Source organism: Protopterus annectens, chromosome 10.part0 (assembly GCF_019279795.1).
Source record: "Protopterus annectens isolate FY-2018-M chromosome 10.part0, PAN1.0, whole genome shotgun sequence".
NCBI classification, from domain to species: domain Eukaryota; kingdom Metazoa; phylum Chordata; order Ceratodontiformes; family Protopteridae; genus Protopterus; species Protopterus annectens.
Genome location: NC_056744.1, coordinates 271,359,473 through 271,387,113, shown reverse-complemented (window position 1 = coordinate 271,387,113; position 27,641 = coordinate 271,359,473).

The following is a 27,641-nucleotide window of genomic DNA, read 5'->3' as shown; positions in this document are numbered from 1 at the left end:
ACTTGATGACTGGCCTAATGAGAGAAGAATAGAGGGAGACAATGACCTTTTTCTACCTGGATGCAAAATTCTTAGTAATGAGATATGCCACATAGAAGGACATTCTGACCACAATAGCAATGTGGTGGTCAAAAGAGGGGTTTCTGTCAACCTGTGTTCCCAGATCTGTTATAACACCTTCTTTGTTCAGTGGACTACCATCGATGTGGTAATTTATGGGAACCAAGTTTTTCCCAAAGGGGATGATGACACATTTTTTGACATTGAACTTAAGGCCATGGTTCTAACACCAGTTGTTGGTTTCAGTGAGGCCTGCCAACATCATTTGGGGAATTAATAATAGCTCCCAACTTGCAATCGTGAGCAAACTTTGTCAACCAAAGTCCCTTCGTGTTGGCCTGGACTTCAGAGAAGTAGATACCAATCAGAGGAGGACCCAGAATTGAACCCTGTGGGGACTGCACTCGAGACTGGTTGGGAGTCTGACTTGGAGTCAGCTACTTTCACACTGTGAGTTCTGTGAGACAGTTTGCAATCCACCTATTGCTATAGGGGTCGATGCCTAGCTTAGGGTTGTTTTTATGATTCCTGCATGGGGAATGGTACTGAAAGCCTTGGCCAGATCAAGGTAGGCTGTATGAACCACCTTGCCATCATCCACAGCTCTGGTGACTGACTCAAAGGAGTTGACCAGGTTGAGCAGGCATGATCTACCCCTCACATAACCAAACTGTATGGGATCCAGAGTTTGGAAATTCCCTATATCCTTGTTTATTAAGTCCATGATGATGTGTTCCAACTTTGCATATCAGACTTGTCAGGCTAATGGGGTGAAAGTTCTCAGAGTCTGTAGTCGCTCCTCCTTTGTGAAGAGGGATGACTGTAGTAGTGCACCATTCTGTAGGGACAAAGCCTGAGGTGAGGCTGCGATTGAACAGGACACACACGTGTGATGCCAGTTCAGTCTGTAGTTCATTCAGAACACAGCCAGGAATATTGTCAGGTCTCATAGAAGCTGTATTCTTGGCCTTGGACAATGCTGTTGTAAACTATGTAGCAGTAATACTGGGTGCTTGGCAATCTACTGGTATTGTGATTGGTCCTTTGGTGGGAGAGAGAGAGAGGAAAGGTTGGTACTGAATCTGTCGGCCAGTATATTGGCAATATCTGTTGGCTTGGCATAGGAGGTACCACTGTGCAGTATCTCAGAGCAAATCTGAGTATTGCCATGGATATTCTTTACATAACTATAGAAGGCCTTGTAGTTGTCTTTACTATTTGCTGCAATTCTGTTTGCATAGCTAGCTGTAGAGGATTTGGTGAGCTATCTCAACCTTTTGTTGAGGCTAATAAGGGAGTGTTTTAAGTCTTGGGACTTCACCTTATTCTGCATCAGTTTTTTTTTCTGTTGTAGAGTTTGTTTATGGCAGGAGATCACCAGACTGGCTTCCTTTTTTGGAGGAGAGTGTCTTGGTTCTGTTGGGTATGGCAAGATTCACGCATTTGTGTACGTGTTCATACAATGCACTGATGTATGATCCAGTGGTCATGCAACTATTCTCCATTTGCATGGGTGGCATGAAGTTAGACAGCTCTGGTTTAAGAGCCCAAGGTTAGCTTTGGAGAAGTTTTTAATGGTAGTTTCTTTGCAGGGGGGTGGGAGGGATGGAAATTTTCCAGGGAAGAGTTGACTATTGGTGTAAAGCAATGGTTGTCCATGTTAGTAATGACCAGGTCAGGGATGTTGCTACCTCTAGTTGGGGTATGAATGAGCTGATCCAGGGCATTGGAATTAATGTATTCCAGGAAACATTGGGCAAAATGTATTGCTACATGAGTAGTTTTCCCAGTTAATGGAGGGGAAGTTGAAGTCGCCTTGTAAGAGAGTGTTAGGTTGGACACATATTCTCCAGGGTGCTTAGGAACATGGAGCGTGGGTTTTGGGACATGGGTGGGGACCTATAGCAGGCTATAACCTGAATTGCTGTCTTACCCAATGTTAGCGGCACCTGAGGTATCTCTGATGCATTATGCTGGGCTACCAGTCTGGAGGTCTGCGCATCCTTTATGAATATGGAAACACCATTGCCTTTGGAGCTTCAGTCCAAGTTCTTAGGCCAAAAGGTATGGAATGAATTATATACTGGTAGTGCAGGGATGCTTTCTGCTGCTTTGAACCAGGTATTTGTTACAGCACAAATGTTGATGTTCTTCATTTTAAGGTGTGCTTTGAGTGAGTGCATTTTGAGATTTACACTTCTAGCATTGTGCAGTATGGTCCTCAGATTGCATTTGTTTGTAGATGCCATGATGGTAATTTGGTCTTTGGAACACAGCCTATAAAGGCACTATAGGGGTGGCAAGATCCTTGGCCAGTATCCAGAAGCCCAGGGTTGACAGATGCAGGCAAAGCATCAAGGTCTGTCAATCATGTCATACCAGGCAGACAGACACTGTATCTCCTTGGAATGACACCGGAAACTTAGCCAATTGTTGAAATCAATCAGTTACTGCTTGTACTGTGATATCATTATGGGTGATGGTAGGATGCTGCTCAGGGCTAGGTTCATACCCACTTGGGCTACATAATCTGAGAGCTACTCCATGTGTCTTTTCATGTAGTCCAGGGAGGTATGTCTCAGATCATTCACACCCACATGTACAATGACAGAGTCATATTTGTACCTGTTGTTGAGGGACCTGAGTGCATGCGTTATGTGGCAGATCCTGGCACCTGACAGGCAGCTGACTGTTACTTTCTCCTTATTCAACCTAGTGAGTTGGACATCAGTGTGCCTCACTATCGAGTCACCTATGACTAGTGTGTTGGGCATGCTGTTTTGCTGTAGGGTCTTTGGTTGAGTGGCACACTGTTTATGTGTCTTGTGATTGGTGTTGTGTTGTGGTGTTTGCATGCATTTCTGCCTTGGAGGCCTCTGCTGTTTGGGTAAATTTGTAATGACAGCCTCCACGAAGGTGGGTGTGTGGTTTGTGGTTTTATGTGAAGGCAGTGCTGGTGTGTGTTTTGGAGGGTTATGTGTTCCATGTGGTGTGGTGCAAGTGTTGACCTTCTCCTCTTGACCAGCTATTCTGGTGTTGGCTGGAGACTGCATGACTTCCAATTTGGATATATAAGTGCATCTCTCACAAGTCTCAGTGTTGGGAGGTTACAGGAGAGGGTTGTCAATGTACATGAGGCAGTTGCTACATTGCCTCAGGATGCCCAAGTTCACCAAGTTAATAGGAGAAACCACAAGGAACTGACCTTTAGACATGCCTGGACAGGTGAGCATTAATTAGTACTGGAGCTGTTTCCTTGTAGAACATTTCGTGCTGGTAGCACTTTTGTGTGCTACAGTAATAGATACAAGAAGACTGTAAAGTGGTAGACTACTAAGCTAGTAAAAGTGCAGAAGAGGCGAGAACTAGCAGATCTAAGGTAACAATTGAAGAGCAGACTTTTTGACACCACACAGATGCTTACAAATAGTCTTGGATACATCAAAGCTGTATCTGGACTAGACTAATTACAGGAAAGGCAGGAAACAAGCTTTGACCTTTTTTTGACAAATTATATTTGGTCTGTGTCCCTTAATGCCCATGTATGTGATATTGTTGCCAAATTGGTCAGAGTGAAGGTAGTGACACACATGTCAGCATCATGCATCATACTTGCTTGAAACATCATGATGATACAACGTCTGCTACATTATCACTTGTCCAGGCTTGTAGGAGCACTACATGACTCCACATCCTATGTATGATGGGTCATTTCACCATCCATGGAGGCATTCAGAACATTACCTGTTTTATGAGGTAGTGTGTTATGTCCCATGCACATAATCTATGTGGGGCATGTCATGTGTATGTAGTAGTACAGTACATAATGGTGTAAATGTAGGTTTACTAATCTGTGTATTGCCAATTGTGTTTATGTTACTGTGTGCACATCCCATGTGTCAGTCCTTACTGTGTGTATGCAAAGGATATACCATTTTGTCTCCCTGTTCCACCTGGTGAACTCAGGGATACATACCACAAACCTGTCATACACAGCATCATGCATGCCATTATCAACTGCATCAGGGCTGAGTGTATGGTAAAGAAATGGCAGGGTCAACAGGTGTTGATAGGTGAATCTGTTGCAGTTAATGTAATGGCTGTACTTGTGAGTGACCTGCTGACAGTACTGCAGTAACCTGTTCTGTATGTATGAGCCTATGGTAGTACACAATACTGAGCTGACATGTCTGAAGGCTGCCTGTCTGTGACAAGGGGTATGTATGCAAGGTCACACTGTCTGACAGCAGTGTCCCTCACACACTGTTGCATGCATACACACCTGGTACATGTACATATAAAGCTGTACCTTGCTTATGACACAGTCAGTGTATTCTCAGTCTGCTATACTCCCTCCTGGGAATGTCTGCAGGGCCGCAGCCTGCAGACACACAGACACCTGCAACATTAACAGAATACAGCATATCAGACTACATTCAGTCAGTGGTACTAACAGCAATAATGCCTCCTGGCTAATACAGTACATACACCTGTATGTGCACCCATAAGAAATGCAAGCAGACAGCAACTTACATAGTATTACATAGCTACATTGCACAATATTCACCTTGTGCATCAGACCCATATTAGCATGTCCCTGCATTGATGGTATGGCTGACAGGGATGTGGCACAGGTATAATCATATGCACATGGCGTGGTGTGGGTTTGAGGCTGGGCCATATGGTGACATCATGTGTATGTTTTTGGAGGGGTATCCAATAGATGGGCTGTGGAGAGGTGCTGTGTGTATCTGGAGGTGTCCTGCCTGTGATACAGATGTGTGTGTGTATGTATGCACACAGTTATGCCATGTGGCTGGCCTACACAGGGGTGTGTAAGACAGCTGTGTACCATACATGACAGTGTGTCCAGGTCACCATCTCTGGACATGGACATGGTAAATGGCCCTGCCAGGGGTACCACTGGCATCACCAGGCCCAAGGCTAGATGCAGTACTCCTTCCTGATGGTGACTGATGTCTGCTGGATCTGTGCCCCTGACAGGACTGGACAGGACTACATGGTCATTGCCTGCTCTGGTGTAATGTGGACAGCAATCCCCACCTTCAGTAGTAGTGCTGGTGTCAATGCCACTAAGGAAAGTGTGAAGGTGCACGGCCCCATGGACTCTCAGCTGTTGTTGGTGATGACCTACATACACATGGCCATTGCCCATCTCCCACCACATGCTGTAGCACAGACATGCCATGGTCAGGGATTGCCATGGTCTCATCCCACTGTCTATTCATGACCTCAGTATTTTGACATGTGGCCTCAACAAGATCATGTATGTCACCACATAAATCAGGGAGAGTTGCATCTACCACCCTGAGTATTTGTGTGTTGTGGCATTCACTATGTGCCTGTGCATCCATGACAGCCTAGAACATGTGTCTGACGACTCCTTCTGTGGGACTTGCAATGGTGGCTCAGCGAGCAGTGTTCCTCCTCTGTGCATCTGCCTGTGTGGGACCTTGCCTGCACTCTGGCTATGGCCAGTGTCTACACTCACCCCTGCCATAGTCACCATACTAGCCTGTTTAATGCCACCTCCTGCCAACTGTCCATCATCTGTGACCACTGGTGATGGGGTACGTGTAGGCATTGTCACTGTGTGCAGGGATGGTGTGGACAGGAGTGGGATGCCAACCAATGGTACAGATTCAGCCCCTGACATCCCCCCTGTACCTCACTATTCTTATCATTGATATCAGAGTCTGCAGAGATAATGACATCATTTTTCAAAAGGGGGGACCCGAAACTCCATTGCCACCTTTGAGGGGAAAACAACATATGTACACTAATACCTGTACTTTGATGTTGGCTGGTACACACACACACACACACACACACACACACACACACACACACACACACACAAATACACAGTTACAGGTGAGGTGGCACAAATCTGTTACACAGACCACACATTGCCCAAATGGTGACATGCATGACACACAGCCCTCAACATCATACATTGTAGCCAGTTTTACTACAGGTAACTAACAATATAGACCTCTGGGATATGTGATTAGTGTTATCATGTGATGGCTATTCACTAGCACAGACTGCACCTATGTACTCATCATTGCTGTTCACCTGTATAGCACAGTGGCAAGTACTATAGTACATACCTCACAACTGTACAGATCCTCACAGGATGTGTAGAAGTCTGGGTCATATGTTTTCTCTATTTCTCATAACCCCTGTGTTTCTCTAATACATAAGTGGGATGACCTGAGGAGTGACATCACTGATTAATGGCATACATGTGAGTGTCAGATCTCCAAACCAGCAGTGAATGTATGGTCACACAATTCCTGTTACACCACCAGCCTTGTAAGCTTACAGTGGATATAATAAGTGTACACAACCCTGTTAACATGCCATGTTCTTGTAATATACAAGATGAGACTGCAGTAATGTATTCAAATATGTTACCCACCATTCATGTGACATATGATCTGTGCAATCCAATCGATAAACAAAAACATGTGTTATGTGTAAAATATAATGACTGCAGTATGTACAATATGGTGATTGCATAACTGTGCACATCCTTAAAATGATACTTTAGGCACCTTGTAAGTGACTTACAGCATTCACTCTTCTTGTGAAGGTGTCTATCAGCATGGCATATCTTGACTTGGCATTATTTCACCACTCTTCCATGCAAAGGTCACCCAACTCTGTCAGATTACATGGGCAGCTCATGTGCACAGCACTCATCAGGTTGCACTGGTGTTTTACTATGTAGTGTAGGAGTAGGATCTGGCTGGGCCAATCCATAAACATGAGTGTGTTCAGGTGGAGCCATTCTTAGGTACCTTTGGATGTATGCTTCAGGTCTTTGTCATATTGAAGGCTGACACACCTCCCCATCCTCAGCTTTCTTGAAGACGCCTGATGGATTTTGAGCAGACATGTGTGTTATTTGGAAATGGCCAGAATTCCCACCACAAGCCCTGTAATGGCTTTGGAACAGCATCCCCACAGTGGGCCACTGCCACCAGTGTGATTCACCATGGGGATGTTGGTCTTCAAGTTCTGAGAGTTGTTGCTTGTGCACCACACATACCTTTTGGTACTGAGGCTGTGAGGTTGAGCCATAGTCTCATTACACCATGACACATTTTCACACATGCCTTTGGGAGATGTGATGTGCTGTATTGCAATTTGGATCCACCCCAGGATGTTTTCTGCTATGGGGAAATGCTTCTATCTTCTGACCATACCCCATAGGCCAGACTTATGCAGAATATGGGAGAGTGTTCCCACAGGTAGTACACAACACCAGTACTAGCAATAGATTCCTGCAACTCCCTCAATGTTGCTGTAAGTCCCCATGGCAGCCTCCCTGATCAGGTCTTGACATATCTTGTCATCATTTTTGGAGGGATGGCAAGTTCTTTTCAACAGCACTGTTGTCTCATATTCAGTCCACCTTTTGACAACTGTATCCACTGTGTTCCACGGTGTATGCAATGCTGTAGTAAAGTTGTTGTACCCTACTCTTGACTGATACCTTTCAAATATGAGATCCCTTTTCTGTTTTGTCAGCTGTCTGCAAGCCATGGCTGTTGCTGTTGCAGGCAAATGAGCAAATGTCATGATTATCCCACTTGGACAGCAGACTGTTATTTGGTGTTACTCAGAGTGCCTTTACTTGATGGCAGGTGTATATCCAAGAAGACTGTATGCTGTCAGTAAATCACAAGCTGCTGCAATAACATATTATTTGAAGGGTATGCACACATATGCATCCAGCTTATTGTCAGGTTTGTATACTCCATATTTAGTGCCCAAAAGATTGATTAGTTTTACAGGTGAATTGTTCATGCCATAGTTCACATTACAGTTTGGAAAAGGTGTGGACTGACATATTGCGGTCTTAATTTGTATACATATCTCATACACCTGGCATCTTAACAGGGGTGTGTACACTGTTTATATCCAGTATATGACAGTAATGTTTCACACATGTCCCTATCTTAGACCGTTTGTCCTTCTATTTTGTTGGTCTCTGTTCAGAAGTCATGCACTGACATGTCATGAGGTATACTACAGGAATGTTACATTCTCATCACATAGGTCCCTGTGTTGACCACTGTGATGCAATGCAGTTAACCCCAACACAAGTGAACATGCACATAAAGCAATATGGCTATGAGGGGCAGTTGTATGCACGGTACATTGCATGACCTTCACATGCCTGGGGTATTGGCAAACCACAACAGAACAATTGCATACTCACCAGCTGCAGGCTGTCGTCCCACATGTAGACTGGAGGGACCTAGGTAGTTGTGGTAGGGTAGTATTGTCAGCAGATCCACATGTGGCATTGGTACAGGATGGATGCAGCATGTCTGCACATTTACAGTACAACCCCCAATACTACACAATTTGCTGTCCTTCACCATAGATGTGCATGTCTGTGCATTAGGAAACCCCATCCACAACTGCAATCTGACCTGACACATGCATGTAGATACTCTACAATTACAAGTATGCCTGTTAAACTAGTCTAGTAATCTACACTGGGGCCTCAACTGCACACTCCTCATCCATTGTCTGGGTGCAACCCACTGCCAGTATGTGGGGGTTTGTACTCTGATATTGTACTGGGATGGGTGCTCCAAGTTACCTGAGGAGCTCCCCAGTGGTTGTCAGTGGGGCTGCATGGCAGGCCCACACCTGTGGCTGTGCGGTCCCTGGCCACTGCAGAAGCCCTTTGCGAGCATGGTGTATGAGGTCACTTTCACAATGCTGGACCTGCTCATATATACATGCATGCAGGTTGACATCATTTACCCTGTGGACAATGTCATCCCACAGGCCAGTCCTCTCCTACAGATGCTGTTTGCTCCAGCCAAACATTATGGCATGGTTCTGTAGTATGGCTTCTATGATTACATTTGTCTCAGCTGCTGAGAAAGTTGACCTTTGGTGATGCAACATTGCACCTGGAAGACATAAAGAAGGGAGACACATCACAGGACCTCATACATTTGGCAACAGCATGTACAGAACCTGAAGAGCTGCATTGCATACCAGTAGTCACCACTCACAACCACACCATACCCCTGTAATGTATCAGCACTGTATCTGCTTGCATTGCACTGCTGGTCCTGGAGTGTCATATTCCCACCAATGAGGGTTAGTTGATTCCGTAATCCTGTACTCCTCATTCATGTCTGTGTAGAGGGAAGACATTGGCCATCTTCCATGCGGATGGGGTGTGGATGGTGCCAACTCTTGGTGTGACTAAAGTGCGTAATGGAGTTGGGAGAACATGCCTGAGTTTATGTAGGATGCAGACAGGGATATCATCAGGTCCCATGGATACTTACATTTGTTTCCTTTGAGTAGGCAATATGTACCTGCTCACTGGTAATGAGGGGAGTGGTGTGGGTGCTGTGCATATCCACCTATAGTGATGCTGAGCCAGGGGGTGGTGTTTGCCCTAAACCTATCTGCAGCAGATTGGCTATAGCTATGTTGTATGTGTATGTAGTCTGATTGGCCACCATTACAGGTTGGGTTGGTTTGTTGCCTCAGAGATTGCAGACATATGTGAAGATGGCCTTGTGATTTGCCTTGGTGGATGTGTCCAATTTGTACTCATAGTTAGCCTTACAGTACTCCACCTGTGGCCTTATATGCTTGATCAGACAAAGGCTGACTTGATGCCAAGTTGGTGCATGCTCCTGATTTGCCCTGTACAGCCAATATAGGGACCAAGTCTGTTGTTTGTGTATTGTTGCTGTCCACCACAGGCATTCAGACTACCTTGAGCAGGTTGATGTTGTCCTATCAGGTATTGCTGAGGCCATAAATATATGAAGGTGCCCACAAAGTACTGTGTTGTGGGCCTGGACACAGCTGCTAGTTCCAACATATGGAATACCCTTCATGTGGGCCTTGGCCATTTCCCTTGCCTGTGTGGGGGACATTACAGAGGTGTGGGGATACAGCTTCACAGACAGTAGGTGGAAATACCTCACAGGACAGGACATGTGGAGACAGCTCAACAACAGGGGGGACAAAGCTCCAGATTTTGGTACAGATTGTATGTCATTAGTGCTGTTATACACATGGAGGATCGTTACATTGACAGGGTTTGTCTGGACATGCATTTACAGGGTGACTTGACATCTGACAGTGATATGCCTCTGTCATACCTCTCAACTGTCATGTTGTCCACAGAGTGGCCAGATGTTTGCCTATTATGCTTGGTCTGTTCCTTGAGCAACATCTGTTTTTGTGGGGTTGGTAGGATAATGTGAGGATTGTAGTCAGTAAGTGTTGCCATCCACTTATGTTCCTGACATCATATCCTTCAGGGATGTTCTGTTACAACAACACGTGTAACACCAGCTACTGTTTCAGTTTTTAACTCCATTATGTGTGATATGTCCCACTTTCCAGCCCCCTGTCCCACAAGTATGCCATGCGTTGTCCAAATGTCCTGCACTATGTGGTGCAGAGGTATGGTATATCATTAATTACCAATTGCACTCCAGTTATCATGCCAATGACCTGGCAGACTGCTGGCTATGGTATGCAGCAGTGGCCAAGGTTATGGGTCCACACCCTGGTAATTCTGTGGAAATCTGCACATATGACAGTTATGTATGTCTGGCCATTGTGAACAGACTGCCAAGATTGTGTAGCAGCGTTGTGTGTATACATTTGTTGGACTGGGTAGGGAAAGTAGCAAATGTGAGTGCCATCCATTGCATTACATCCTTTACCTATCTGACTCTCCATGCTGCTACAGCTGCTGGCGGTCTATCAGGTCTGTATGCTTGTGGGGGCTGACTGTGACATATCCTGTAACACCTCAGGATTCCCAGTACACTGTGACTTGGGGCAGTATATGTAGGGGTAATGTGTGAGTGGCAAATGGTATGAGGTTGCTCTCACAGTATTATACTGTCATGTTCAATTTGCTTTCTGGTATGTTGCTGTCACTGTGGTGCACCTGTTTGGGGGTATGCACTTTCACATCAGTGTCAGTGTTCCACTAGTATCACACCCCTGTAGTGCCTGTTATATTTGCTAATGCATGTGTACAGCCCCAGAGCTGGACATAGGTAGTGTTATGTCAGTCTGATTGTAGTTTGGACATTGCTTGGTAGCTCAGTGTACTTTCCCTAATGTTGTGTTATGTCCACATATTCAAAGGATGTCCAGTTGTCTGGCCGATTTCTTTGGTCTAGTCCCCATGACTGTTATGTATGCATGATACATCAATGGGATGATGTGGGGATTGAGGTCAGTAACTAATGGGAAGCAGATGAGTCCTGGAATTGTGATATTTCAGTTGTTATATGTTAGGACATACTCTGTTACTACATGAACTTTCTCAGTTTATCTACTGATGTATTTTGGACATATACCTATTTTCAGGCCTTTGTCCCCCCAGATTGTCAGGCTTGGTCCAGAATCATTGCACTAAAGGGTTCTGAGCATATCTCTCCACTGCCACAATTTTCACATAATGTTCAGATGTTTGGACCATACTTTTGTTCAGTTCTACAATGCATTTCTATTTGACTGGTAAATCACAGTGATGATCGAAGGATTTATGTCAGTAAATAAATGACATGGCATTTCTGTTTCCATCCTCATATCCTTCAATGACTGTCTGCTGAAACACATACTGTTGCTGTAACATGTTTTCATTTGTAACAGCGATTTTTGCAAAATGTCCGTATATGTGGCCCAATCCCCCCTTCCTTTTACAGCCTTTGTACAGGTTCCTTGCACTAACAAGTTGAGAGGGATGGTTCTGAGGTGAGGTATAACTGCACTGCATGTTTTATATATATATATATATATATGTATTTGTGACATAATGGCAATAATTGGCCTTTCAGGATTCTGTGCGTGTTTCATGCTGATCATGACATGTTCTCTATGGACTTTCTTATTTTTGTGGGCCTGTGCTTGTGCTTATTTACGTTTGGGGGATTTCTCCCCTGTTATGTGTGCATACCTCTCAACCTCTTAGAACAAGAAATCTGGACATAGCCATAAATAAAATTGGGACAAAGGCCCAAAAATAGGGACAATTTTTAAATATTGCTCTTGTCAACTTAGAAAGTTGATAGAATAATAGGCTTTGTATTGGCATGAATTTTATTAAATGTATAATGTCTGAAACTCAAATGTCTCTCATTATTTTCCAGCTTCAATCTTTAATTACTAATTTGCCAGAAAACTGTAATTTTATGAGAAGTGGGCCAAAAATATGAGGCAAAACTCTGGACATTCTGTGAAAATCTATATGGTTGAAAGATATGTAGTTGTGCATTTGCACAAATGTCCTGCTTCTGCAGGATGAAGAAGTGCTGTATGGCACTTTAGCAATACAGGAGGTGTGTCACAGAAGCTGTGACACACTCCCTGTGTTGCTTTCTGCTGGCAGTTTTTATTTCAGTGTCCACAGACACTGAAATGATTTATTTTACATTTCAATGTCCGCGGACACTGAGATACTGGCATAATATTAGAGCTAAGCTCTAATACTATGCCAGTATGGCTTAGACAGTGCCATATGGCACTTTCTGAGTGCAGGGGGCATGTTTAGTGTCCGTGCACTGCTTGGACATGCCCCCTGTGCTCGTACATGGTTCATGTCCATGTGAGTTAAACAGCAGCGTGTCTTCATGCATATGCAAGGATCGCTGCTGTTCTACATGGACACAAACCACTCTGTGCAGGAATAGCATTATTCCTGCATAGAGATTAATGAATCCTGGGGTATATGTCAGTAGGTTAAAATGTGGTGCAACCTTTCAGGAATGTCAGCAATAACTTATGAGTGAAATATGCAACAAATATTAATCTTCCTAATACTGTGCATTGCACATAGGATATGCAAATCAAGTTCTGCCCTGACATGTAATTAATCCCCCCCCCAAAAAAAAAATGCCAAACCTGTTAAGGCTGAAAAATGTATATCTGTATATCTGGTTAATATATTACAGTATTACTAATGAATCAAGTCTTGAAAATGAAAATGTTAAGAAGTGGGATAAGCTTTTTTGATGTGAGGCATATACACAGTTGCTCTAAAATGTAACCTTCACATTACTTCTAATTACATAAAAATGTTGTCACGTGTTCTCATCTTCAGAGAAATGTTGTTATAAAGGCATGTGACATTAAATGAGGTTACTTCACATAAAAACTGCTGTACTTTCTATACAAAGACAAACGGGCAAACCTCAGACACCATGCAATGTTATCAGAAATATAAACCGTCACAAGTGTTTAAATATATTACTTGTAAAGAAACAGCACATATCTTGGTATGATTTGTATAAAATTCCAAATAAATAAACAAACGAATAATGAAGCTGCACCAGTCAAGCATCAGTAACTCAAGCTGGTTGAATTCAAACAGTCTTCTGTACTATAATATGAGTACCTTAGCACCAGGTTGTGCTTGTTGCCACCAGCAGGTGCTCTGGCCATGAAAAGGTGATGTTGAATGTATAGGATTGCTTCTTGAATATTCAGTGACTACTGTTGCCTCTCTCGCTAACATGAATGATGAGTGTTGGCTTACGGTGATATCTACACACATATTAATGAATCCAAAGATACATCTTAACAACATTGAAAGATGCTCAACAAAGCTATCTTAAAAAGGTGTTTAACGATGTTGTCTTTAATTCCAAGCACAGTTATAGCACAACAAGTGTTTTCTTTCAGACCAGGAACCTACGATGAGCATTATGTTGTATCTATCGAGAACTGCAATGTAATTGTATTGCTATTTGCATTTTAACTAAAGACTGTGGCAATAGAATGGTGGTGCAACTTATTTTATGTATTAGTGGCAAGATATTTCATAATCAATTTTAAAAGGCACTGTGCAGTTATGTATCAAAGTTCTGCAATAGTAATGTGACATAGTCATACTATGAATGTGATTAAAACTTGAACCAGAAGCATTTAATAATCACTGTAATCACAAGTTCTTGTATGATTTTGAAAGCAAAGAAAGTTTGTTGAATCTTCCAACACTTCAAGCAACATAAAACACAAAATCAACAGAACTGATTAGCAATTTAAAGAAGACAAAATAAATGATCCTCTAGGCTGAAACAATTAAATATATGGGCATTCTACAAAAACATGTATTCCTTACTATTTTTTCAATGTTTTAACTTTATTGAATCTAGTTACTACTGTCTGGTTCAGCCTGAAAATAGTCCACCAGTACTTTACCTAGTTACAAGTGGTAAATAAAGTAAAACAAAGGGTAGTTTTCTTAAGGATATATTTAGAACTTGAAGGGTGAACTGTGATTTGTTCTGTGTCTGTTTTTTTTAATTTACTTTTCATTTTGATAATAAAATGGTGACCAAGTAAATATACCTCTCAACCTCTTAGAACAAGAAATATGGACAAAGCCATAACTAATGGAGGGACAAAGTCCCAAAAATAAGGACACTTTTTAAATAGTCTTCTTACAAACTTTGAAAGTTGATATAACAACAGGTTTTGCATTAACATGAATTTTCTGAAGGGTATGAAGTCTGAAACTCAAATGCCTGTCATAATTTTCTGGCATCAATACTCAATGATTTGCCAGAAAACTACAATTTTATGAGAAACAGACCAAAATATGAGACAAAAATCTGGATATTCTGTGAAAATCTGTACAGTACAGAGGTATGCAAGTAAAGTGCTTGATTTACTCCACTACGTCTCAGTTATGGAGCGTATACTGTCTTTGCTTTTGCCATTGTGAGACAAACTGATTTGCATTTCCTTTCAGATCCATCGCTGTCATTTACCAATAACATAAAGAACATTAAAGGTACTGTATCAATCAACGTTTATGTTCTACTATAAACTAATTAGAAACAAGAACTTGAAAGGGTGAAAAACTGCCTTTTTAAAACTTTATATCAGAACATTAACTAGTCTGACACCATCTTGGATGTCCCCAAGTCCTCATTTGATTTAACAACCATAGTAGTCATTTGATTTATTCAGTATAGTCTTACGGCCTTTACTATAGCGGATATTCAATTTATTCACAAGGACCACCATTAAGCCTGTATGCAAATTCATTAATTACAGGTTATTGGCACTCAGTAAGAAAATGTGAATGTTGTTTTATTTAAATGTCAGCTTTCATCAAATGCATAAACTTGCCAAACTTAATCCTTAACTATGTGTAAAGTACTACATGAAAATGTAAGTGCTTGTAAAACTTTAGAAGATTTCAGGTATTATGAACAAATACTTTTGTGCTCAAGCATGTTTGAAGTATTTGGGAAGTGATGCACAGGGCAGCTATTTATATTAACTTTTTAAAAAAAGATAACATTTTTTTATGCTTTCTATATGGATAATCTTATTTGGACACCCTGACTGGTTTCTTAAAAAGAGGAAAGATTGAAAAAGTGAAGACATGACAAAGAGGGAGACACAGAATGAACACATCAAGCAGGTTGTGTTGCAGGAAATTGGAGAGGAGAGGTAAAATATATTTGGAGGGGGATAAACTTCCCTATTTTTTAATGTAAGAGGGTAATCTGGGTAGGGATTAGTTTAGAGGGTATAGAACAGAAGATTTGGGAAGTAGGAAGGTGAAGAGTACATGGACACAGGACGACACTCGATCCACAGGACCTCATATATTTCAGCTGCCTGATGGTATTGCAGTGAGGGCCCTTATGTTGAGGGGGGGTTGGCCTGAGATGGAGTGGTAGTCAGCACTGACCAGGGCAATGAAACTTGAACCCACTGAAAAGCATTTTTGACTAGATAAAGATGTCTTTTCACTATCTCCTACCCCACATGCTCAGTCAAGTCCTGAAGACCATGGTCAGTGTGGTTTACCCAGCTACACCAATTCAGGACTGGTGCCAACACCCTGACCCTGTGAGGATGTTCCTGGACTGGCAGAGGGTGAATGTTCCCTGACCTTTGATAAATGTTGCTGGGCTGCTCCTTGGAATTCTGGATCTGTAGAAAAATGAACATAATGGTAGAGAACTGAAAAAAGGAAGGCAGACTAATGCATAATTTAAATAAGAAAAAAGGAAAATGGAAGGTAAAAAGACAAACAAGAAATAGATGCAATGAATTTATTCAAAAATGTAATACACTGGTGCAATTTTTAATAATGTTAACTTCTTATGTTTATTAAGTTATTATTCAGAAAAATATTCTAAGAAATGGTACTGGAAACGTGCATGAGCAGTATAATGATATCAACTGAAATTGATTTTTAAATTTGTATTCTACTGATAGCGGGATAAAGTGATGGATTTGGATTTATACTTGAAATACATAAAACAAAGAAAAAATCAGGAATTATTCAAGACATTTATTTTGGAATTATTTTTTTTTTTCAGAATCATGCTTACATACTCACAAGCAAACCATTTTTAAAGTGTCTTTCCTTCTGGGCCTGGTCACATAAGAAGATAGAGAGAATTATTGCTTACCTGTCTTGGAAGCATGTTTAAATATTTCTTCCATGATTACAGTTATTAATCAGCAAAGCACAAAAATTATTCTTGAAGTTGTACTGAATTTGTGTGCTTATTTCTGTATACACTTCTACTGAATCTCTCTAATATGCTTACATTTATCAACCATCATAGCAGCAAAGAACAAATTCTCATAAAGTATTATAGCAATAACCCACGCCTGGGTGTGGGTAATGCTAAATTTACCCACGGTTGGCGTGGTTTGGTCCCGAGGCGAGCCGAGACCAAACAAAGCCAACAGTGGGTAAATTTAGCATTACCCACACCCAGAAGTGGGTTATTGCTATTATACCATGACATTATTTAAGAAAAGAAACTATTACTTTTCTTAAATAATGGCATAGTATAATGCCTGTTTACTGCCCTTCCGCAGATGTCTGGCATCCGCAGCAGTTCTGATGTACTGCGCGCCTGCGCAGTACATCAGAGCTGTGCAAAAACGAGAAAGCAAGATCTCCGTTGCTTTTTATAGCTATGTTAAATGAGTTTAACATAGCGAGGCAGTTTTAAAATAAGCAACGGACTCCGTTGCTTATTTTACGACTGTCTCTCTATGTTAAACTCATTTAACATAGCGAACACTAAAAGCAACGGAGATCTTGCTTTCTCCGCTTTTAAACTGCTCGCTATGTTAAATGGGTTTAACATAGCGAGACAGCTTTAAAATAAGCAACGGAGATATCCGTTGCTTATTTTAAAGCTGTCTCGCTATGTTAAACCCATTTAACATAGCGAGACAGTGTTTTAAAAAATCGAGTTATACTAATGGAAAAAAGTCCGAGCGACCGGACCTTTTTCCATTAGTATAACTCGATTTACAACGGGCACGCTGGCCAATCAGCGTGCACGTTTTGGGGGGATCATGGTATAATTGGAATGAATCCATCTGTAATACTTGTTTACTGCAAGTTGAACTACAAGGAAATCCTGGCTTCCTTCAAATTTGTACACTTTATGTTGGTATACAGCTTATCTCTTTTGAGGATGGGCACTTTTTCTCAAAGGTTGAAAATGTCTCCAATGAATTTCTGCTTTGCACTATTTCTTGCAATACCTTACCTGCATTTTTATGTCAGTCAGATAAGTTAAAGTAGCTGTAATCAATGCACTTTTAGATTCTGAAAGTAAGGCATTGAACAATGCATTTCTCACTAACCACAGTGCTCATTGTTTAGTCTGCCTAGGATGCAGTAGCTAACTGAGGGGGACCAAGTTGTACATGCATTTAGAATTTTGGAATAAATGACTACCTTATAAAATTAGCATAGTACAAATTAGTTTGTGGCCTAACAAAACCAAAAGTTAAAAAAAACTCTATCTGTAGTATAAATAATTAATAGGTTAGTAACTACAGTATATGAAATGTACAGATATATAGACATAGGTGTACCACTAATGAGTGAAAACACCCATTGTAGATTGGCAGAATTTCAATTTCAAAATGTTGAAAACACTGACATTGACACACCACTATGCATGCACAGAGAAACAGCCTCTTTGCATGCAATTTTTCACTAATGAAAAAATAAAATAATTTAACATTTTTTACATCAGAGCAAGCCCCTGCCCTCACCCAGTAATTGTATATACTGACTCCAAGATTTTACAAACATGTAGTAAGGACAAATTTCCCAACCCCTGGATTTCTGCAGTCTTGCACACCTATTTATCAGCTGCCTAGCTGACAAAATTGCAGTTAACTAGGCAGCTGTCAAACACTCATTCAATTGGGTCACGAGCACTATTTATATATATATATATATATATATATATATATATATATATATATATATATATATATATATATGTGTGTGTGTGTGTGTGTGTGTGTGTGTGTGTGTGTGTGTGTGTGTGTATATATATATATATATATATATATATATATATATATATATATATATACATATATTTATATATATATGGGTTCGCTTTAAATAATCGAATGTTCACAACATTGACATTCTGATCATCGAGACCAGAACATCGATGTTCAGAACATTGAAGGTTTAACGTGGAAGTGCCAGGTAAGTGAGATTGTGGAATGTTGGGTGTGTATGCAGGGCAGCAAGGTGCCCTGCATGTTGTGTGTGTGCTATTTGAGTGTTGGCATTGCAGGTAGGGTACTGGAAATCTCCTGTTTAGTGCTACCGCATATAGCGGTAAATGGGAGATTTCCCTTACCCCACTGTAGTGCGATCTCGGAGTTGGAATATTAAAGTAGGGGGTTGCGGGGGGCACAGCCCCCACATGGGGGGTGCAGGGGGACGAAGCCCCCCTGCATAATGTAGTGTTTGTGATTTTTTTTTTGTTTTTATGGTTCATTTTTAAAAATTCAATGTTCTGAACATTGATGTTCTGGTCTCAATGATCAGAATGTCGATGTTCTGAACATTCGATGATTCAAAGTGAATATATATATATATATATATATATATATATATATGGATCTACTTCACATTAAGGAAAATCCAGTTACCTGAATCCATAATTCCCAGGAACACATTCCCAAAACTGTATTTTAATGAACAACCAGATTGTCAAAACTTTACCCAGGATAAGTATCCAGTAGCCCAAAATTTCAGAAATAATACACCACACTATTTCCAATCTACACAGGTGGGTGCTACACTCCCCCACACTCACCAACTAATTATACCAACTCTGTGATCGCACTATAGTGGGGAAAAGGGCAAAGTTCCTCATGTTGGATGACTGGATAAGTACCCTGGGTAAAGTTTCAGCAATCCGGTCATTCAGCAAAGTCTGGGTTTGCCAATGTCGTCTTGGCGATTTCAGATTCAGGTAACTGGGTTTTTGTTAATGAAAGCAGACCCATATATATATATATATATATATATATATATATATATATATATATATATATATATATATATATATATATATATATATATATATATATATATATATATATAGGTCTAGGACGATTCACTGAAACACATTTGAATGTGCACAATTCACAGAAAGCTCAATTCACTGAAAACACAATTCACTGAAACACATTTCACTGAAAGTTATATATGGCCTTTTCACCACTGTAGTGTGACCCTGGAGTTAGTATATATAGTAAGGGGGTGGGGGACATAGCCCCCCCACCTATTTTAAATATTTTGAACGATATACATGGATACTTGCAATTCCAATATATTACTCTTTTCTGAACTTAATATATATCCAAACTATGTGGGGGGCTGCACCCCCCTTACTATATATACTAACTCCGGGGGTCACACAAAAGTGGGGAAAAGGCCATATATAACTTTCAGTGAAGTGTGTTTCAGTGAATTGAGTTTTCAGTCAATTGAGCTTTCAGTGATTTGTGCACAGTTATTTGACTTTCAGTGAAATGTGCTTTCAGTGAATAGTCCTAGACCCATATATATATGTGTGCGTGTGTGTGTGTGTGTGTGTGTGTGTGTGTGTGTGTGTGTGTGTGTGTGTATTTTACACTTTAATACATGTAGACTTTCATACATATAAATTTGTATTTATACAGAAAACCATATCAGCAGATAAACATGACATATTTGTATACAGAGTTATTTCTGTTTACAGATATGTTTATATTTACTCATACATTGGATTACATATAGATCCATACTTATACTTAATCTTACATTTATTCTTGTATTTACCTGAATTTATTCTAGGGGCCAGATTCATGAACATCTAATTTTTGCGCTGCTAGATTGCACATCACTTCATAACGACCACACCATAGTGTGCTATTTTGTATTCATTAAATGGATCTACATGACATGCAGAGATGCCAAACAAAGATATGCATCCAAGTATGCTAACAAAAGCATAATTAGCTGAATGTTTATTTCAAACAACACTCAAGGTAAGGGGATCCCTATCAGTTGATCGAGTTTTCAGAATCTTGAAATTCATATGGTCAAGACCATATGACCGAGTTTTTGAAAACTCAAAGCTTTTGAATGGCGATAGCAGTACAGCAAAGATCTGGAAATGTACTCTTTTCTTTCCTGTAGTGCAATTTCAGAGTTAGTATACATAATTTGCAGGGGGTGTGAGGAAAGCATGAATTAACATAAAAAAGTACATTTTTGCTTTTTTTTTTTTCAGAAACTTGATCATATGGTGTGATCTGTATGAATTTTGAGTGTCTGAAAACCTGATCATCTGACAGCATAGATCCATAAGGGACTTCCCATTAAAAAAAGAAAAAAAAAAACAAATACATTAGTATTACATTCATTCAATTGACATGTCTGTAATGATAACAGCAATTATATAAATGTGTGCTTATGGTAGTATTATCACTAAGTAAAGTCCAACTGCCAGAAAATTTCTCTCCACTACTGTGTAGATCACCAGAGGCCATTGAAAAAGCGTAATACCTCTGCTAGCTACACATGTACAACCCTTGAAGTGGATGCTAAACACAACACAGTTGTTTACAGTACCTTGTGAAATTCAAATAGCAAATGATAATATACTGCTGAGATGTAACCGTTCTATTGGAATCATGGCCAAGAACTGACAAATATACAGTAGACCAGCAGTGAATTGTTAAACTTGCATACATATAATTTTTATTGGACATTTAAATACATTCTACATATGAAAATGAAAGCAGTTTATGTAGAGGAAAACACACCTTATGGAATTGTTCAGTAATGAGTAGAAGAATCTCCTCAAAGTAGCTAGCAGTATTGGTCTGATTCTATCCACTCTCCACTTCTTCCAATTCCATAGCTTCATTATTATCATATATAGTGTAGATTCAGCATTCTGAGCACTGTGAAGATGAATTTGAGGTGAAAAGTTATTAGCTTTTCTGAATTCCAAAAAAATCGCTTGGTGTAGGGGATTAAAATATGTTGCAAGTAGTTACATGATTGATGTCAGGGAAGGGCAATCTCAATTGTTAGCTGCTAATGGCTTGCAAGTGTTCGCGATTGCTCTGACTACCTCAGGTAATACTGAAGTGAATATTTTCTTTGAAGTATATCATACTGAGTAGATTTAAAATAAAAAGTGCAACACATTGACAGCTAAAAGAACATCAACAGCTATGATATCCTTGCAGTAAGAGCACACTGTCCATTTTCTGCTTAAAATGCGACAGAAATGTTGATTATCTACATTACACTTTGAAACAAAGATGCAAATAAATAGCCATGACAGTGGATTTTTGTAGTTAAACTGAGAGGATGGAAAGATCTTCAGAAAATAAAGAGAATAAATAGCTGACAGTGTTGGCAACCTGACATTAAATAGGTGTGAAGTTTTATATGAGTAAAGTATTGTTCAACATGGCATTGATCGAGACATGTTCAAGCAAATGAGAAAGTGACATTTTCTGGTCCAGAGTTGGTGGCAAAGAGGGATAAGAAATACAGCTGAGTGTGTGTTCTTCTTGCACTGAGTTGAGGATTCAGTTTGAGATACTGTGATAGTCTAGCAGAATTAAGACATTTTCCCTGAGCATATGATCAAGCTAAACCACATATAGATCTGGGAAACTTCACAAGTCTGCCTTTTTATTCTCATTACCCGATATTCATTTTTCTGACTTTTTTGTGTTCCTCATTCGTTCACATTTTAGCAGACTGTATTCTTGAGTGGCAGTAGTAGTGAATGAGAGTCCACTACCAAGGTACAAATTGAGAAATTGGATTTGTTGTGCCATGAGTAGTGCATTTCACAATGGCACAGGTATGCTTTGCTACAGTACTATGCACAGCAGTAACAGAAGAAATTCTAAATTACATCTAAGGATCACTGTAGTTCACAGGTTAAACAAAATTATTTTAAAAAACATGAATGAGGATGTAGGGTTTGAAGCCACATGCTGTTTGGAATGTTTGCAGCAGAGGTGAAAATAGGTTCATAGGTAGGTACTAGGCTATCGACCCTAGGGCCTATATAAGCCCAGACAAAAAGGTAACCTGGCTTTTCCACCAAAGAAAATTATTTTCCTGTGCATCTGTCAAGCAGAGCCACGCAAGTGATCCCCGGGGTGAATTTTCTATTTCCCATCCAATCATCAAGATTTTTCTTGAAACGTGCTAATGAGGAGCTTTGTTTGATATAGATAGGTAGTTTATTCCAGAGTATGGGAAGTCTCTGGGACAGGAATCTATCCCTCTGGCATGTTCTGTTTATTGTGGTAACAAGGTTTAGGTCCCTAGAGTGTGTAGCTCGGAGGGATTGGGATTTCTTTAAGTGGAGCATGTTCAACAGCTCTGGGTTTGACATAGCTTTGCGTGTTAGGCAGAGATCACCTCTGAATAGGCAATATGCGACAGAGTAAAGCAGGAGTTTTTTGAGACGGTCTGCATAGGGCATCTGTTTGAGGCCGGTAACCCTCTTTGTGAGGTATTTCTGCAGCCTTTCAAGTTGATGTATATGTCTTGTGAGGTACATACCAAAAGGGGCATTGTAATCTATAATGGATCTAATGAGTGACGAGTAGAGGGGAACAATGACCTCTTTTTTTCTGGATGAGAAACCTTTTGTGATGAGGTGTGCCATGTAGAAGGATTTCCTGACTACTGTGGCGATGTGATTATCAAAGGAGAGACTACTGTCCACCTGTGTCCCAAAGTTTCTGATCACACTTTCGGTGTTAAGTATACTACCGCCTATGTTGTAGTTCATGGGTACAGAGTTTTCACCAAAGGGGATGACAATGCACTTTTTGGCATTGAGCTTGAGGCCATGGCTTTGACACCAGGCATCTGTCTCAGTGATGCCCTTTTGTAGGATGTCCACATCGTTAGGAGTTTTGATTATGGCTCCTAGTTTGCAGTCATCTGTGAATTCGTTAGCCAAAGACCTTCTGTGTTAGCCTGTACTTCAGAGAAGTAGATACCAAAAAGGAGAGGACCCAGGACTGAACCCTGCGGTACTCCACTTGTTACTGGTCTAAAGTCAGATTTGGAGTCTGCTACTTTCACAGTGTGGGTTCTGTCAGTGAGCCAGTTGGTAACCCATCTTGTGACATAGGGATTTATACCTAGTTTAGAGTTTATGTATCATTTCAGAGTGGGGGATGGTGTCAAAAGTCTTGGCAAGATCTAGATAGGCTGTGTGAACCACCTTACCCTCGTCTACGGCTTTGGTGACTGCTTCAAAGAAGTCTATCAGGTTTAGGAGACATGATCTGCATTTTACAAACCCAAACTGGGTGGGGTCCAAAGTTTGGAGATTACCAATGTCTTTGTTTATAAGTTCCATGATGATATGTTCTATGGCCTTGCAGACCAGGCTCATCAGGCTAATGGGGTGGCAGTTCCCAGGGTCCATGGTGGCTCCCCCCTTGTGGAGTGGGATACCCTTCGCTGTGCACTATTCAGTGGGCGCAAAGCCTGAGGTGAGGCTATGATTGAACATGGTACTTAGGTGGGGTGCCAGTTTGTTGTGTAGTTCATGTAGAACACAGCCTAGGATGTTGTCTGGTCCCATTGATGCTGTGTTCTTGGCTTTGGAGTGTGTGGTTTTTACCTGTGCAGCCGTGATTACAGGAACTTTGCATTCTTCCGGTATAGAGATGGGCCCTTTAGGGGGTGAGAGGGGGGTAAAGTTAGCACTGAAACTATCTGCCAGGATGTTGGCAATATCAGTTGGGTCTATATATTTAGTGCCATTGTGCTGTAACTCAGAGCAGATCTGAGTGTTGCCATTGAGATTCTTGACATAGCTATAGAATGCTTTGTGGTTGTCTTTAGAATCGATGGCAATTTTGTTTTCGTAACTAGCTTTGGAGGATTTTATCAGGGATCGCAGCTTCTTACTGAGGCTGACCAGGGAGCTCCTCCACTCATGGGATTTTACTCTCTTTTGCAACAGTTTCTTCCTTCTGTTGTACAGTTTGCTTATGGCAGGGGACCACCAGATTGGCTTCCTTTTTTTGGAGGATAGCGTCTTGGTTCTCTTTGGGATACCATGATCCATGCACTCGTGTAAGTGCTTATAAAGTAAATTGTGTAGGATTCAGTAGTCGTAACTGTATTTTCCATCTGTATGGGTGTCATGAAGTTCACCATTTCTTAAGAAGCTTGAAGTTGGCTTTGGAGAAATTTTTTACCGTGGTTTCCTTAATGGGGGGGGGGGGGGTTTGGGGCAGGATGTGGATATGTAGGATGATTAGCTTATGGTCGGATCAGACCAATGAGGCGTTGACTTCAGGTGTGGAACACCGGTCACTCATGTTGGTAATGACTAGATCTAGGATATTGTTGCCCCTGGTGGGGGTGTGGATAAGTTGATCCAGGGCATTAGAGTTTATGAATTCCAGAAAGAGTTGAGTGAAGGAGTTGGTACATGAGTAGTTTTCCCAGTTAATGGTGGGGTAGTTAAAATCACCCATTATTAGGGTGTTTGGTTGAACCTTAATATTTTCTAGTACATCAAGAAAAGAGGAGTGGGAATCCTGGGGCATGGTGAGGGATCTGTAGCAAGCTGCAATTTGGATTGCAGTTTTGCCCAGAGTTAGTTGCACTTGGATAACCTTGGATGTATTATGCTGAGAAACTAGCCTGGAGGTGTGGATATCCTTAATGAATATGGACACACCTCCACCTTTGGTGTTCCGGTCCAGGTTACATGGCCAAAAAGCGTGGTATGAGTTATAGCCTGGTAGTGCAGGGTTGCTCTCTGGAGCCTTGAACCAGGTCTCAGTCACTGCACAGATATCAATGTTCTCCATTTTAAGGAGTGCCTTGAGTGAGTGCATTTTGAGATTTAGACTTCTAGCAGTGAGCAGCATCACCCTTGTGATTTGTTGTGTGAAATATAAAGTGTTCTATATGTTGGTTTAACTGTGAATTTCAGCAGTGTTTAGCAGAGTGCAAACATGGCTTACATTTGAAGGAAACAGTGGACTTTAATTTCTGTAATCTTCATTAGTTCAAACATGTTTGGCAGTAATGCACATCATTTCTAATGAGTGAGTGATGTGCACATTTTGTATACCTGTTTCAGGGGCAGAATGCAGTGACTCTGCCCCCTTAACACAGTTTCTCTGGAGTTCAATTCCATACATAATTAAGGGACTATGGAAATTATTACATCATATAATAGGAATCACTTTCTTTATGACTTCATATGCGTTTTCTGCGTCTTGCATTGTGCACTTGCTCACTGCTGAGTAGCATGCAGTCAAGCTTACATTCTTAAGGGAAAAAGTGGGAAATTTTATTTGGGCAACCTTCTGTAGCTGAAATACACTTAGTGGCAATGTGTGAATGCCAAAACTTTGGACAGTACTGAAGGGAGAACATCCAAATACTATGTAAATGTCTCTGAGGCATAATGTATAAGTTCACTGACTTTAGAAAAAGAACACAAGTGACCCAGGGTCAAATTAGATAACACTTTCATTTGGAAGGTAAAACTACATACAAATGGCTATCATAATTATGTTTAGTACAATACATGTCTCATTCATGCTTTAATTTTTGTAAGTAGCAAATGTCATTGCTGATTAGTTATGAAACACAGTTGGATGTGTGTGTAATTGTTTAAGAATGAAATTTCTGGTAATGGAATAAAATTCACTTGTATATCTATGATGGGCAGAATACCTAAGTTAAAATCATCTTTTCTCCATACATAGGCCAACTCTGTGTTTAGGACAGTGTGTGTAGTGAGAAATGTATGCATCATATCCTCAACCTGTATCAATCAATTCTTGAAAGTCTATCCATCTGACATACATTTACAAACAGTGATAATGTCTCTATTCATGGGAATGCATTTCACAGAACTTCATAAAGTCACATGCATACAGGCCTATGTGGAATCAGTCATGTCACAAAGGTGCTTTACATTGCCAAGCAATTCCAGATTGAGCGCTGGCACAAGAAACTGAGACAGGAGACAGTGATGACAGTTTAAGGGTGACAACTAGATTTTCACCGTTCTCATTCTTGACATGAGTGCACCTCTGATGTCCCCTACCTATCTCCAATCATGATGTCCCTCAACCTTTTGTGTCCATCAATTTTTTTGTCTGCTTCTTTTTGTCCTGTATGTCTGCACCTACCTCCTCATCTAAGCTTTCTGCTTGTCACTCACATTCCTAAGCACCTTCCCTATCATTCCTCTCTCTTTGAAAAAAAAACTGGGCACCTTCCCACAAAAATATAATGACTCATACATAGCTTTCCACGTCACCTATATGTCTTCTTGAAGCACCTGATTTGGTACAACTGGCTGTGCAACATTATTCTGTTGTGGTCACCCACCCTTGGTGTGGTTATAATCCAAATTCAGCAAATTGTGGCTACACTTCTACGTTTATGTTGTAAAAATGTGGATATTTATGGTTTTCTCCCAGTACCATCTTGTAAATTCCTGCATTCTTTCCCATGTCCTCCCCTCTGCCCCCCCCCCCCTCATTCACCACTTTCTTATCAACCCCATTTTCACATGTTTAATCTGATCAAAAGGTAGAACATATAACACATGTAGCCAGAAATGGTCCATAAGAAAGCCTTTACTTTCTTTTCTCAACCTTTCCATGGATTTTACCATCACACACCAGTGCCAACCGACAGTAAATGGCTGTTCATGTCCCATGGCAAAACTTGGTCAGTTGTTGCTATAAATAGCCGTAGTCCGGCTACCCTTGTGCAAAGGTCCTTAAACATGCTACACTATCAGAAAACAGAGTAAAGGCAAATTATAGGCAATATTTTGCAACAGTTACTCTAACAGTTCTTTGACTATGGGATGTAACAAAATATAACATCCTCTTTGGAGTGTTGACATAAATCATTTGTCTGAAGAGTGATTTGCGGCCATAACATGAAGGGTTCAAGCCTAGATGTATGTCACGTTATAATTATTTCTTACTGTGATGTTATACTTCTATGGTATGTTTAAAGACATACATCTTAATTTTTATCCATTAACAACCTTTCACCAGTATAATTTGAAAACTGTTTCCAAAAAACATTTGCAAACACATCCATGACCATAAGGAAGTATTTTTAAACCACCCTCATTCTACTAATGTCATCTTCAGCTTTTGCCTGTCCTACCATTTCTACATCCCCACCA